At 43.6% G+C, this 11,774-nt stretch overlaps 1 protein-coding gene across 2 annotated transcripts in view; it reads right to left on the bottom strand.

Moving 5' to 3' along the window:
- Nucleotides 1-1,491, bottom strand: part of LOC139160143 (regulator of G-protein signaling 2-like) — a 55,740-nt gene extending 54,249 nt beyond the window's left edge. The window contains exons 1-2 of one of the 2 annotated variants that reach the window (XM_070737720.1): nucleotides 1,319-1,491; nucleotides 883-1,250 (exon numbers count right to left, since the gene is read on the bottom strand). The gene's annotated coding sequence lies outside the window, so the exon portion shown is untranslated. Of the gene's footprint in view, nucleotides 1-882 lie in introns of both variants that reach the window. The other variant, XM_070737719.1, reaches the window with a different exon arrangement.
- Nucleotides 1,492-11,774: the final 10,283 nt, after the last annotated feature.

Genomic DNA, 11,774 nt, shown 5'->3' on the forward strand with positions numbered 1-11,774 from the left:
TCAGGGATGCACAAGATGACCCTCAGGGATGTGAGGAAAACATAGAAACATGCCTATTTCTATTTACCAGGGATGGAAAAGTAAACAAGACATCTGTGAGGTTGCTAAGAGCTGACACTGGTCACACCAGAAAGTACAAAATGTAACGGTGTATCTATGGGAGCGTGCTTTAGATTAAAAACCAGTTAGGAATTTAAGCTAGTTTAATATTTAATGCACCAAACATATACAAAAGGTGAAATGTTGGGTGGTGGAGGTCTCTTCTATAATGTAAAGAATATTAATGTAATACTAGACACATATAATAATTTACGATTAACAGAGTTGGCAGGGATCCTGGAGATCTTCTAATCCAATCTTCTGCTCAAGCAGGAAACCCTATATCTCATTTTCGACAAATGATTGTCCAGTCCCTTCTTAAAAGTTTTCAGTGTTCAAACACCCACAACTTCTGACCGCAAAGTTGTTCCACTGGTTGATTGTTCTCACTGTTAGGAAATCCCTCCTTAGTTCTAGGTTGCTTCTCTCCTCGATTAGTTCCTACATCCATTGCTTCTTGTTCAACCCTCAGGTGTGCTTTGGAGACTAGCTCGACTCCCACTTCTTTTGTGGCAGGCAGCCCTTCAAATATTGGCACACTGCTCTCTCCTGCCAGCCCTAAGTCCTTCTTTTTCACTTGTTTAGTGCGAAGAAGTGGAACAAGCAAGTACTATTGTGGAAGGCACACCGAAAATAGTTTTACTCATAAAGGCATGGAGGCAAAACATCATGCGAGTTATTCTTCACAATGACTGACAACCCTCTTCTGAGAGTGAAAACCCTCTCGAGGCAACTTGCTAAAACACGTATAATAAAACCGAGATATCAACTAAAGCCACTCACCTTTTAGGAAGCTTTGGCATATGGAGTTGGTAAGTCGTGTGTCAATGCAGAGATCTCTCTTTGCCTTCCTTCAGTTCCCTTCAGGAAGAAAAGGGGGAAAATTCTTTCTTTCTTTCTTTCTTTCTTTCTCTCTCTCTCTTTCTCTCTCTCTGTCTATCAATCTATCACTTTCTTTCTTTCTTTCCTCTCTCTCTTTCTCTTTCTTTCTCTCTTTCTCTCTCTCTCTTTCTTGTCTGTCTGTCTGTCTATCTCTCTATCTCTCTATCTATCTCTCTATCTATCGCTTTCTTTTTTTCTTCTCTCTCTTTCTTTTTTCTTTCTCTTTCTTTCTTTCTTATCTCTCTCTCTCTCTCTCTCTCCCTCTCTCTCTCTCTCTCTCTCTCTCTATCTATCTATCTATCTATCTATCTATCTATCTATCTACCTACCTACCTACCTATTTATCTATCTATCCATCTATAAAAATTAAAATGTCAGGACACTGGCATTGTTTCATGCAAATAGAGAGGGAAAGAGAGACGAACTCCCCAGCCGAAGTGAGAGTTAACACCTGACTCAGGATGTGACGTGCGACAGGGGAGTTATCAGATGTGCGGGGGACAGGAGTAGCCCGAGATGGTCACATCCCGCCTTGCCTAAACGGCGCGGAATAAACACAAACCGGAGCGGGCGGGTAGGTGGGCGGCGGCGCGGAGGAAAGGTCACACTCGTTCGCCTTCAAAGCCCTCTTGGGCAGAGATGCCCCCACCCTCTCTCTCTGCCAGAGAGTTTGAACGCGCAAGTTTTTCCAGGCCCCTCGGGTGGCCAAAAAAAAAAAAAAAAAAAGGAAGGAAGGAAGGAAGAAAGAAGAACGCCACAAAATTCAGTGGGGAAACGGGCTTGTTATGGGGCGGGCTGGATATGTGCAAATGTCCAGAGTCCCCACCGCTTAAAACTGTCCGTGTCAGGAAAGCTGAACACAAACAAGTTTCCTCAGGACGCCCCTGTGAAACATAACAATAACTGACCGGCTGTGTTCATGCTGACCATCGTTGGCTTGACGATGGGTTTAGTTTGGTTTACGATAGTTTGTGAACTAAACTTTATGCACACACAGGAGCACGACACACAGCTTACAGGTTCTCTTCCTCGACCCGTTCGTTTAGTGACAGTTCGAACCACAGGATCGGTTTTCACGCTTAACAACCCTTGTAGCATTTCTCACACTCACGTGATCAAAATTCAGAGGCTATTATTATTATTATTATTATTATTATTATTATTATTATTATTATTATTATTATTATTATTATTACTACTATTATTATTACTACTATTATTAGTAGTAGTAGTAGTATTGTTGTTGTTGTTGTTATTATTATTATTATTAGTATTATTATTTCTCGACTTACAATATTTCATTTAGTGATGGTTTGAAGTTATAATGGCACGGAAACAATGAGCTGTGACTGGGTTTCACACTTATAACCGTTGCAGCATCCCCGTGGTCACCGTCCAGAGTCAGAAAGGAGTTGGGCAGCTTAGAAATCAAACAAACAAATTAGAAATCAATCGATCAATCAAACAAACAAATAAATAAATGGTCAAGGGATCAAAATTCAGAGGCTTGGTGACTGATTTATACAGGTAGTCCTCAACTTACGACATTTCATTCAGTGATGGTTCGAAGTTATAACGGCACAGAAACAATGAGCTGTGACCAAGTTTTTCACACTTATGACGGTTGCAGTATCCCCATGGTCAAGGGATCAAAATTCAGAGGCTGGATGACTGATTTATACAGGTAGTCCTCAACTTACGACATTTCATTCAGTGATGGTTCGAGGTTATAACGGCACAGAAACAATGAGCTGTGACCGAGTTTCACACTTATGACCTTTGCAATATCCCCATGGTCAAGGGATCAAAATTCAGAGAGAGTAACAAGGAAAGAGCTTGCAAGCCAGTAAGAGCTGGGAACATTATGAGCACCTGGAAAGAAACATTCAGAGCAAGTAGAAAAAACCCTGCAGAGACTCAGGGCTTGGAAAACATTCTTCACAGAGAATAACAATGAAAGAGCTTGCAAACCGGTAAGAGTTGGGAACATTGTTAGCACCTGGTTAGGGCTGGAAAGAAACTTACTCAGAGCAAGTTAGAGCAATGAAAAAACTCTGCAAAGACTTAGGGCTTGGAAAACATTTTTGCAGAGAGAAACAATGAAAGAGCCTGCAAGGTAAGAGCTGGGAAGATTGTTAGCAGATAGTTAGGGCTGGGGAAAAAAGCTACGTTCAGAGTATAAGACGCACTCAAATTATCAGCCTCTTTAAGGGAGGAAAAGGTGTGTCTTATACTGTGAAAAATACAGTAATGAATATGCACCTCTATAGCTGTCTAGTTTGGTGCTGCAACCCAACAGGACCGACACAGACTTCAGAGGATAATCAGAACTGCAGAAAAAACAATTGCTGCCAACCTGCCTTCCATTGAGGACCTGTATACTGCACGAGTCAAAAAGGGGGCGGGGAAAATATTTACTGACCCCTCACATCCTGGACATAAACTGTTTCAACTCCTACCCTCAAAACGTTGCTACAGAGCACTGCACACCAAGACAAGTAGACACAAGAACAGATTTTTCCCGAACGCCATCACTCTACTAAACAAATAATTCCCTCAACACTGTCTGACTTTTTACTAACTCTGCACTTCTATTCTACTAGTTTTTTCTCATCATTCCTATCATCCTTTTCCTCCCACTTAGGATTGTATGACTGTAACTTGTTGCTTGTATGTATCCTAAGATTTTTATTAATATTGATTGTTTCTTCATTGCTTATTTGACCCCTATGACAATTATTAAGTGCTGTACCACATGATTCTTGACAAATGTATCTTTTTCTTTTATGTACACTGAGAGCATATGCACCAAGACAAATTCCTTGAGTGTCCAATCACACTTGGCCAATAAAATTCTATTCTATTCTATTCTATTCTATTCTATGTTCGTAGCTTAACCACTACAGTGATTCACTTAACAACTATGGCAAGGAAGATCATAAAATGGGGCAAAACTCCCTTAACGACTGTCTTACTTGGCAATGGAAATTTTGGACTCAATCATGGTCATAAATTGAGGACTACCTATAGCTGTGATGGTGAACCTATGGCATACGTGCCAGAAGTGGCATGCAGAGCCATTACTCCGGGCATGTGAGTTATTGTCCGTTGCTCTTCCATGTTTGGGCATGCTGGCCAGACGGTTCCGTAAGTAGCCTGGCTCTAAGCCATGAAGGGCTTTATGAATGAATCTGGCTTCCCCATTGAGACTTTGCTTGTCGGAAGGTGACAAAAGGGGATCACATGACCCTGGGACATTGAAAACATCATAAATATGAGCCGGTTGCGAAGCGTATGAACTTTCATCACGTGATCAAGGGGATGCTGCAAAGGTTGTAAGCGTGAAAAACGGTCCTCACTCATTTCCCCCCCCAGTGATGTCGTAACTTTGAATGGTCACTAAATGAACTGTTGTAAATCGAGGACTGCCTGTATAAGTACAAGTTGGGAACACTGTAAAAATGTCTCTGAATCTGCAAAGATGTCACCTGCCCCCCAAGATTGGCAGATGGTAAAATAAGAACCAGCCCATTGCTTATTTTCCTTTTCTCTAGTGCAGGAGTAGGCAAAGTTGGCTCTTCTATGACTTGTGGACTTCAACTCCCAGAATTTCTGAGCCAATCATGCTAGCTCAGGAATTCTGGGAGTTGAAGTCCACAAGTCATGGAAGAGCCAACTCTGCCTACCCCCTGCTCTAGTGGAATCGATAGCCTAGTTTAACTGGCTTTGCTGGGTTTCCCAATGCTCCCGGTCAAGGGTGGGCAGAATTCAGACTCACAGGATTGACTAGTTTGCTGTTAAAAACCCTAGGCTAAAAACCCAAGGTCAACAACAATAAGCACCGGTTGAAAAGGAAGGAGCAGAGCCCCTCTGGTCAGCTGCTCAGCCATGGGATGTAAACAATATCACAGCCAGGCCCAAAAACTTCAAACATTCTTCCTCCCTTCAGATTCCCCCAAATTCTCTTGTTTATCACTGGGGGGGGGGGAAGCCTTGTTTTTATTATCAGCCAATTAGAAGTAAGAACACTCTCGCTAACCGCTTTGAAGAGAGCAGACTTCACAACCTGGTACCTCCTGGGTCAGTGATGGTGAACCTTTTTTCCCTCAGGTGCCGAAAGCGCACACACATGCGCTATTTCATACCCTCAAATGCTCACACATATAATTTAATGGTTCCCCCCCCTCAATCCCCCCCCTCACTTTATGAAAATGAAAATTGAACTTTGAAGAGAGGAAAACTCTTGGGTGCTTCACCACTGGAGGGTTTTAAGAAGGGTTTGTTTGTTTGTTTGTTGGATTTTTGTCCCACCCCTCTCTGAGGAATTTGGGTGGCTTATAACAAGGAATCCTCAATCTGAGTATTGTATTGGCAGTTCTGTGTTATCAAAAACTTCAGAAGAAAAGGATTTAGGGATAGTGATTTCTGACAGTCTCAAAATGGGTGAACAGTGCAGTCAGGCAGTAGGGAAAGCAAGTAGGATGCTTGGCTGCATAGCTAGAGGTATAACAAGCAGGAAGAGGGAGATTATGATACCGCTATATAGAGTGCTGGTGAGACCACATTTGGAATACTGTGTTCAGTTCTGGAGACCTCACCTACAAAAAGATATTGACAAAATTGAACGGGTCCAAAGACGGGCTACAAGAATGGTGGAAGGTTTTAAGCATAAAACGTATCAGGAAAGACTTAATGAACTCAATCTGTATAATCTGGAGGACAGAAGGAAAAGGGGGGACATGATCAAAACATTTAAATATGTTAAAGGGTTAAATAAGGTCCAGGAGGGAAGTGTTTTTAATAGGAAAGTGAACACAAGAACAAGGGGACACAATCTGAAGTTAGTTGGGGGAAAGTTCAAAAGCAACATGAGAAAATATTATTTTATTGAAAGAGTAGTAGATCCTTGGAACAAACTTCCAGCAGACGTGGTTGATAAATCCACAGTAACTGAATTTAAACATGCCTGGGATAAACATATATCCATCCTAAGATAAAATACAGAAAATAGTATAAGGGCAGACTAGATGGACCATGAGGTCTTTTTCTGCCGTCAGACTTCTATGTTTCTATGTTTCTATGAAAAAGTACAGTTCTGAAATCCAATAAAATGAAAACAGTCATACTCAGTCCAACATACTTCCATATAGCATACATTTATTCATAGGCAGGGGCTGTAAATATTATTGTCCCCAAGCATGTTGACACAGGGGGGATAAATATTTGTCCAAATCCCATTGTTTTTTTCAGGAAGGCAACTAGACTTTTTTGGTTTTTCTTTTGAAGATGTTTTGCTTCTCATCCAAGAAGCTTCTTCAGCTCTGACTGAATGGTGGGGAATGGAAGGATTTATATTCCTTGCAGACAGCTGGTCGTTTGCATCCTTCTTGAGGGTCGTTGAAGCACTTATCTGAAATTGGTCTGAAACGATAAAAGTTTTCTCTGCTTGAGCAGGGGGTTGGACTAGAGATCTCTTCCTACTCTTGTTATTCTGTCTTGGAATGTTGGCATTGGAGAAGACAACTGAAAATTCTGTGGACAGCCAAGAAACAGATGGATTATCCAAAAAAGAAAAGAAAAGAAATGTTCATTCAAGGCACTAATAATGACCCACCTCAAATGATCCTATTTTGAACACATTGTGCAAAATCTGTAGAGATTCTCAATCATCCAGGTCATGGTTGTCCCAAAGGTGCTTTTTCAGGAGACAATTGGACTTTCTTGTTTTGTCTTTTGAAGATGTTTTCACTTCTCATCCAAGAAGCTTCCATTCTCTTAATCCTTCCACTCACCACCATCCTACCAAAGCAGAAACAGCTTCTTGGATGAGAAGGTCTCAAATGTTGGAACTCCCACGACCACAGCCCCACCCAACCACAGGTGGCCTCATTTTCTTTTATAATAATCTCTCAGTTGTTGTTGCCTATGCATCGCTCTCCTCATGCGTGGCTGTATCATTAACTCTTGTTCTGAATCCAAGGAGGAGCTAGATAATTGATCTCCTTCTGAGCTGTCTGCCACACTCTCCTCCTCCCTGTCACTCATGTCTTCTTGGGCAAAGGAGCCTTCATCATCAGATTCCACCGGGGGCAAAACAGACCTGCAGCATGTGGATGTCTCCCCCACATCCACAGTCCTTGGGGCAGGAGCTGGGCCAGAGCTAACCACAACAAAACCCATGTTGGCTGTTGGTTATTATTTTGCTTGTTTCTAGATAGTGGCAGATCTGTTTTTTAATGATCTTTTCCAGTATTTTCCTGGGTATTGATGTTAGGCTGATTGGCCTGTAGTTACCTGGGTCTGTCCCCTCTCCCTTTTTTTGATGATGGGAATCACATCAGTTTTTTTTCCAGTCCTCAGGTAGTTCCCCTATATTCCATGATTTTGGAAGATGTGGTGCAGTGGTTCTGCAGTGATGTCTGCTAGCTCTTTTAGGACTCTGGGATGTAATCTGTGAGAAGCAAAATATCTTCCACTACTCCCACCCACCCCCAAGAAAATCCAGTTGCCTCCTGAAAAAGCAGACTCCAGAAAAGACTCTAATGCTGGGAAAGGTGGCAGGGAAGAGAAGAAAGGGAGGACCAGCAGCAAAATATATAGATTATAGTGATGAAAAGCACCCTATCGGGAGACTTGAAAAACCTTATGGATAGATCATCATGCAGAACATCTATGTATGCGGTCACTACGAATAAAAAAGTGAGTTGATGACACATAACCAAAATCAATCAGTCAATTAAAAAACCAATTATCTCTAGCTTCAGGCTATATCCTTGAAAACCTAAGTGTTTCCAACTACCATTCTTCACGAGAAATCCTTGGTGTTATCAAATCTTGCAATATTATTACATCATTACATCGCTCGGATTCGGGCCGACCTCGACTCCAATTGTAAAACAGAGTCGACTGACAACGAGTCAGTCGAGGTGACTGGGGCACGTACTTGTCCACCTGTCTGGGAAGAGTTTGATCTGGTGACACCTGATGAAGTGGACAAGGCCATTGGAGCTGTGAGTTCCGCCACCTGTTTACTGGATCCGTGTCCCTCCTGGTTGGTTTTGGCCAGCAGGGAGGTGACACGGAGCTGGGCCCAGGAGATTACCAACGCTTCCTTGGGGAGGGGAGTTTTTCCATCACTCTATAAAGAAGCGCTTGTGCGCCCCCTCCTCAAGAAGCCCTCCCTGGACCCAGCTGTGCTTAATAACTATCATCCAGTCTCCAACCTTCCCTTTATGGGGAAGGTTGTTGAGAAGGTGGTGGCACTCCAGCTCCAACGGTCCTTGGAAGAAGCCGATTATCTAGGTCCCCAGCAGTCGGGTTTCAGGCCCGGTTACAGCACGGAAACCGCTTTGGTCGCGTTGATGGATGATCTCTGGCGGGCCCGGGACAGGAGTTTATCCTCTGTCCTGGTGCTCCTTGACCTCTCAGCGGCTTTCGATACCATCGACCATGGTATCCTTCTGCACCGGCTGGAGGGGCTGGGGGTGGGAGGCACTGTTCTTCAGTGGTTCTCCTCCTACCTCTCTGGCCGGTCGCAGTCGGTGTTAGTGGGGGGACAGAGGTCGACTCCTAGGTCTCTCCCTTGTGGGGTGCCTCAGGGGTCGGTCCTCTCCCCCCTGCTATTTAACATCTACATGAAACCGCTGGGCGAGATCATCCAAGGACATGGGGTGAGGTATCATCAATATGCGGATGATACCCAGCTTTACATCTCCACCCCATGCCCAGTCAATGAAGCGGTGGAAGTGATGTGCCGGTGCCTGGAGGCTGTTGGGGCCTGGATGGGTGTCAACAGACTCAAGCTCAACCCGGATAAGACGGAGTGGCTGTGGGTTTTGCCTCCCAAGGACAATTCCATCTGTCCGTCCATTACCCTGGGGGGGGGAATTATTGACCCCCTCAGAGAGGGTCCGCAACTTGGGCGTCCTCCTCGATCCACAGCTCACATTAGAACAACACCTTTCAGCTGTGGCGAGGGGGGCGTTTGCCCAGGTTCGCCTGGTGCACCAGTTGCGGCCCTATCTGGACCGGGACTCATTGCTCACAGTCACTCATGCCCTCATCACCTCGAGGTTCGACTACTGTAATGCTCTCTACATGGGGCTACCTTTGAAAAGTGTTCGGAAACTTCAGATCGTGCAAAATGCAGCTGCGAGAGCAGTCATGGGCCTACCTAGGTATGCCCATGTTTCACCATCACTCCGCAGTCTGCATTGGCTGCCGATCAATTTCCGGTCACAATTCAAAGTGTTGGTTATGACCTTTAAAGCCCTTCATGGCATCGGACCAGAATATCTCCGAGACCGCCTCCTGCCGCACGAATCCCAGCGACCGATTAGGTCCCACAGAGTGGGCCTTCTCCGGGTCCCATCAACTAAACAATGTCGGTTGGCGGGCCCCAGGGGAAGAGCCTTCTCTGTGGCGGCACCGGCCCTCTGGAACCAACTCCCCCCGGAGATTAGAACTGCCCCTATTCTTCCTGCCTTCCGTAAACTCCTTAAAACCCACCTTTGCCGTCAGGCATGGGGGAACTGAACATCTCCCCCTGGGCACGTTTATTTTATGCATGGTATGTCTGTGTGTGTGTCTATTAGCATATGGGGTTTTTAAATATTTAAATATTTTAAATTTGTCTGATTGCTTATGATTTGTTTTTACATGTTGTGAGCCGCCCCGAGTCTTCGGAGAGGGGCGGCATACAAATCTAAGTAATAATAATAATAATAATAATAATAATAATAATAATAATAATTTTTTCCAGAATAAACATTAGGCCTCTTCACATTTGTTCTTGTTTTGCCAGTTTAGAAGGAGAAGGAGGAGGAGAAGGAGAAGGATTATTACCTTACTATCTGAGTAACCCTGCTTCACTACAAAACTATGTGATCAGGCTTGGAAAATTGACAGTTAAAGCTTGAAAATTAATGAGTAGTTACCATCGGGCTTGATACATTAGCACTTAAAGCTTGAAAATGTATGTAGAATGTGTAACTCGTTAGCATCAGAGTATGTTAATATAAGGCAACTGGCAGTAGGATCAGAGTTCTTTCCAGGAGGGAAGGGGGAGTAGAATGTCTAAACTCCCAGCCCACAGGCCAGATGACTTGCCACACCCACATCCACTTTAGCGAAGGGGTAGCATCAGAGCATATTAATATAAGGCAACTGGCAGTTGGAACAGAGTTCTTTTCAGATGGGGAGGGGGAGTACAACGTCTAACTTCTTAGCATCAGAGCGCGTGAATATAATACTCTCCTGTATAAGCAATACTAATGATTTGATGGTCATTTTGAAAAATTTCTTAACGAGCACCTAGAAGCCAAGAGGAACGTAAGTGCCAAGTTTCAAGGTTGTAGGCTTTTCAGTTCTGGAGATTTTGTGATGAATGAGTGGTATTTGGCATTCATTCATTCATTCATTCATTCATTCATTTATTAGATTTGTATGCCGTCCCTCTCCGAGGATTCGAAGTGGCTCATAACAAATAAAACATCATATACAAATCCAATGTTAAAAACAGTTTTAAAAGACCCCTATTAAAAGCAGTCATGCAACCCAAACATACCATACATAAAGTCAAGGCAGCTGAGGATATATCAATTCCTCCATGCCTAGCGACATAGATGAGTTTTCAAAAGTTTGTGAAAGGCAAGGAGGGTGGGGGCAGTCCTAATCTCTGGGGGGGGAAAGCTGATTCCAGAGGGCCAGGGCCGCCACAGAGAAGGCTCTTCCCCTGGGTCCTGCCAGACAGCATTGTTTTGTTGACGGGACCCGGGGAAGGCCAAATCTGTGGGACCTAATCAGTCACTAGGATTCGTGTGGCAGCAGGCGGTCCCTGAGATATTCTGGTCTAATCCCATGAAGGGCATATATGAAGGGCATATAGAGAGAGATGACATATTTTCATGTCCCGTTCCTAAAATTTATATACCAAATTGTTGTAAGATGGTTGAAATTGGCACCTGGGAATGACTAAAGGCCAGTATAATGTGCTTGAAGGAAATGCAGGGGTTATTTGGCCATTCTGATTCCGATAGACTATGTAAAGGAAGAAGAAACCTCAAATTACAGTCTTGATCAAAGATAGAGAAGACTTGAGCAGGATTGTTGCACACATCAACTGGACAATAATTCCCACTTGAGAGCAACATATGTTTAGATGGATCTGATGAGAAATGTTTTTTAACATATTTAAAAAATAAATCTTCTGGAGCAATGGTACGTCCTGTATCCCAGTGTTTCCCAATCTTGGCAACTTGAAGATACTTGGACTTCAACTCCCAGAATTCCCCAGCCAGCATTCGCTGGCTGGGGAATTCTGGGAGTTGAAGTGCAAGTATCTTCAATTTGCCAAGATTGGGAAACGCTGCTGTATCCTATTGCTGATGGTTCACTCATGGTTGTACTGTTTGTGTGCGTGCACGCACCCGCAGCAATTAAAAAATGCATGTGCGCAGAGCAAAATCTAAAATAGCAGTGCCCATGGAGACACCAACAGAACTGGTTCCGTGACATCATCACCGAGTTGCTAACAGTTCTAAAGATCAGGTTAGAACTGGTAGGAACCCAAATCTGCTCTGGAGTATTGAAAAGTCATTTTCAAGAGTTTAGCCAGTTTAGTTACTTTCTCTTCTGCAAGCCCGCAAGCACACTATTTCCTGCCATTTACAGCACACTCTTTCCTGCAAGTCCCCTACCACACAGTCATAAATTCAAAATGACTTTGCCAATTACATCCAAGCAATTCATAAGCCCGTTTTTATTCAAGAAACTTTTGCTAACTTTCCCAAGGT

This window comes from Erythrolamprus reginae, chromosome 2 (assembly GCF_031021105.1).
Source record: "Erythrolamprus reginae isolate rEryReg1 chromosome 2, rEryReg1.hap1, whole genome shotgun sequence".
Taxonomy (NCBI): Eukaryota; Metazoa; Chordata; class Lepidosauria; order Squamata; family Dipsadidae; genus Erythrolamprus; species Erythrolamprus reginae.